The sequence below is a fragment of the Fistularia commersonii genome, unplaced genomic scaffold (genome assembly GCF_037954325.1).
Source record: "Fistularia commersonii isolate RoL2024-O1a breed Wild unplaced genomic scaffold, RoL_Fcom_v1.0 HiC_scaffold_39, whole genome shotgun sequence".
Classification (NCBI taxonomy): Eukaryota; Metazoa; Chordata; class Actinopteri; order Syngnathiformes; family Fistulariidae; genus Fistularia; species Fistularia commersonii.
The window spans coordinates 235001-239547 of NW_028233997.1; positions in this window are offsets into that span (position 1 = coordinate 235001).

Sequence of the window (4547 nt, forward strand, 5' to 3'; positions counted from 1 at the left end):
TAAGGGGTCCTGCTGCCCCCCAGCTTCCCGGCCTTTGAGAAGAGACACATAACTCCGCTCTTCCGCTTCTCCGCTATGGGCCCTGGTACTCCCGATCCTCCGAACTCAGGTGAATTGCGTGACGTGCTTCTGCTCTACTATAAGCCCCTACACACTTCGAACACGGCTGTTATCACCCTGTTACTGCATTTCAATGACACCCATTTGCTTTCGATCTCAGTGTCTGCCACCGTACGGAAAAAGCGGGGGGGTGGGGGGTGGGGGGGCATAAGCGCATTCGTGCTGTAAGTAATCAGAAGTTAATAGTGTTAACGGTTTGCGAGAAATTTTTAATGCTAGACAAAAAAAGAAAATTAAAAGGATATAATTAAATAAATAGATAGAAAAATAAAATTAAAAACGAAAAAAAAAAAATTGTGAGGGGAATATAACATGTGATTAAGTTGGCGGTTCACAGGGAATCTCAGACATCAAACTGTTTTTAATTGAACATAAATAGTACACCCAAATATACAAATGTACAAATAAACATAGCAAGGTAGAACTGAATGTCAATGAAACAACCAGGCATGAGGAAGCAACGGACATGAGGACATTTGTTCTGTATGTAATGAGAAGTTAATAGTGTTACAGGTTTGTGAGAAATTTACAGTGCTAGACAAAAAACGAAATTAAAAGGAAATAATTAGATAAATAGATAGACAAATGAAATTAAAACCAAAAAAAAAAAATGCAAGGGGAATACGACATGTAATTAAGTTGGCGATTCACAAGGAATCTCAGACATCAAACTGTATATTTTTTGTTGTTTATATATAAACATATATAAACAAACATATATTGTTTGTTGTTTATTTTTGGGATATATTGAGGAATATTTAATGGAAAGGAGTCACAATCGCTTTTTGACAATGTCGAAGTGTATACGTGGCTATAGAATTTAAAGTTTTCATTAGAAATTATAGCCTCATCTGTAATTTCCTTGTTGTTAAGACGGGCTTAGCTTTGCTCCGCTCCTCCTCTCCTCCGCTCCTCCGCTCTTCCGCTCCGGGCCCTGGAACTCCCGATCCGCGGGACTTCGGTGAATTCCGGGCCAGTTTTTTGCTCTTCTGCTCTCCTCCCCTCCTCCGCTTCTTCGCTCCCCCGCTTTGGACCCTGGAACTCTTGAACAGGGCCGGGCTTCTGCCCTCCGCCTCTCCTCTGCTCATCCGCTCCAGGCCCTGGCACTCCCTGTGATCCAGTCATTCGCATGTGCGTGCCCGGAGGTCCGGGAGCTCCACTCAAACGTCCGGGGGGGATAAGGGTAAGGGGTCCTGCCCCCCCCCCCCTCGCCGCCTCTGAGAAGAGAAACATCTCCTCCACTCCTCCGCTCATCCGCTGCGGAACCAGGTACTACCGATCCGCCGGACTCAGGCGAATTGCAGAAAGGGGTTTTGCTGTCCTCCGCTCCTCCGCTCCTCCGCTCCTCCGCTCCTCCGCTCCTCCGCTCCTCCGTTTCGGGCCCTGGAACTCCCGAACCGCTGGACACAAGCGAATCACGGTCCGGGCTTCTGCTCTCCTCCGCTCCTCACCTCATCCGCTCCAGGCCCTGGTACTCCGTGTCCGCGGGAACCCCCCCCAACCCACAAAAACAAACTCTCACACACACACAAACACACGCACACACACACACACACACACACACACACACAAACACACAAACACACACAGACACACCTGAACTCATCATCGCTGTGCTGATAGCATTGGCCGAAACGTATCCACAACCAAACCAACATTAGCTCATCCACTCATTCACATATGTGTGTGCCCAGAGGTCCGGGAGCTCCAGTCATAACTCCGGGTGATCTCTGTCCGGAGTAGGCTCACCTTAGCCGGTCTAAGGGGTCCTGCTGCCCCCCAGCTTCCCCGCCTTTGAGAAGAGACACATAACTCCGCTCTTCCGCTTCTCCGCTATGGGCCCTGGTACTCCCGATCCTCCGAACTCAGGTGAATTGCGTGACGTGCTTCTGCTCTCCTATAAGCCCCTACACACTTCGAACACGGCTGTTATCACCCTGTTACTGCATTTCAATGACACCCATTTGCTTTCGATCTCAGTGTCTGCCTCCGTACGGAAAAAGCGGGATGGGTGGGGGGGCATAAGCGCATTCGTGGTGTAAGTAATCAGAAGTTAATAGTGTTAACGGTTTGCGAGAAATTTTTAATGCTAGACAAAAAAAGAAAATTAGAAGGATATAATTAAATAAATAGATAGAAAAATAAAATTAAAAACGAAAAAAAAAAATTGTGAGGGGAATATAACATGTAATTAAGTTGGCGGTTCACAAGGAATCTCAGACATCAAACTGTTTTTAATTGAACATAAATAGTACACCCAAATATACAAATGTACAAATAAACATAGCAAGGTAGAACTGAATGTCAATGAAACAACCAGGGATGAGGAAGCAACGGACATCAGGACATTTGTTCTGTATGTAATGAGAAGTTAATAGTGTTACAGGTTTGTGAGAAATTTACAGTGCGAGACAAAAAAAGAAATTAAAAGGAAGTAATTAAATCAATAGATAGACAAATAAGAAATTAAAACGAAAAAAAAAAAAAAAAATTGCAAGGGGAATGTAACATGTAATCAAGTTGTTTTTTTTGTTTTTTTTTTTTTTTTTACCAAAAAAAAAAGGAACCTCGGACATGGGTAACTATATTTTTTTGTTTTCGGATTTTTCCATAAGTTTTAAGGATTTTTTTTTTTTTTTTTATATTTCAAAATCGTTTATGAAGACATTAAAATTTGGGGAGCATTTTTGCATTCTGTTCTTGTGAATGAAGAACTTGGCCAGGCCTAAAAGAACATTGACACAGAGTTCATCTGTTATGTTGCTTATAAGTAAACAGAATGTTATATCATCTTTTGAGAAGGAAACTGGTGACGATGGAATGAGAAGGAGAAAAAATATATGGTCAGTGGTTTCAATGTTGTCTTCACAAAATGTACAAATATTATCTTCAAAATTAAAGCGTACCCTCGATAATTCCTTAGATGGGTAGATGTCAGTCATAATTTTGAAGTGGGTCTCTTTTGCCTTGGGGGTATGGGTAGAGTCAGATACATAGTTCGCAGCGTGGCAATCGATTCCTCATCAAATTTATTTAAAATATCCTTTTTTTTTTTTTTGACGTCCAGGGAATAAGTTTCCTGTGAAACATTTCCTAATAAAGGAGTTGCCGCGCTTTCTGTCCACAATTGAGATTCCCTGGAGTGATAGTCGGGGTAACTGTGGTTGTACGGTTCGGTGCGTCATTATATTTTTGGTCAGGAATACAAATTGTCGAGGCAGTGCGTTTCGTAACTTTAGCAACTCTAATATGGGAGGCTTGAATCTGTGTGTAGTACAGAACTGCTCATTGTCCAGAGGACTGCCAGTGTCATCCATCAAGTCAATTATCGACCATATACCTTTCTCAAAGCATTCCTTGTAAAACAGAGGTTTGTTGCCATGCAGTACATATCGATTGTTCCAAACTATTATACTGTGTGGTGAGAAATTGTGTACGTATATCATTTTCCAGTATAATAATATTTGTTTATGGAACTCTGAACATTTGACAGGAATCTTGTTGATATCCAAGTCAGAGATAAGCAGAAGACTCAGGCCGCCGACTTTGTTGAATAAGTAGTTTGGAGTACAATACCAGAAAGAACGATGAGGTTTGATCCAGGATTTCAACCAGTTCACCTTCAATGTCCCATTCAAGCAGTCCGACTCTATCACTTTCAGCCCTCCTTCACTTGTTTCTTTCACCATATGTGATTTTTCTTAGATGGTGTGGTCTGTTCCTCCAGATAAAGTTGAAATTGATTTGGTTAACAGATTTTACGAGTTGATTTGGAGCAGCATTGGAATACGCTGGGTATATACATCTGGATAAACACATCCATTTTAGTCAAATATATCCGGCCTAATATTGATAAATCTCTCTGGAGCCATATATTAGAATTAAGCTTTACTTTGATTCAGTTTAGATTCAATGTTCCTGGATTGATTTAACGTTTGGTCCTTGGATAGGAAAATGCTCAAGTATTTTATTTCTGATTTCATAGAAACATCGCTGATTTCCTTTAGTGGCGAGTCATGCAGCGCAAGAAGTTTGCATTTCTTTAAGTTTAATGACAATCCTGAAGCCTTGGAGAATGTTTTGGTTTTTTTCAGCACTTATTGGGACTTGATGTTCATTTTTCAAAACTAAGGTTGTGTCATCTGCCAGCAGGCTAATAACAATTTCTGTCCCCAACATTACTTCTGTCCCACACGTATACACACACACACACACACACACACACACACACACACACCTTAATTCCACTCTTTTATATACGCATGTCTGGAGTTCCGGGAGCTCGTTCTCAACGTTCTGGGGATAATCATAGCTGTGCTGATAGCATTGGCCGAAACGTATCCACAACCAAACCAACATTAGCTCATCCACTCATTCATATATGTGTGTGCCCAGAGGTCCGGGAGCTCCAGTCATAACTCCGGGTG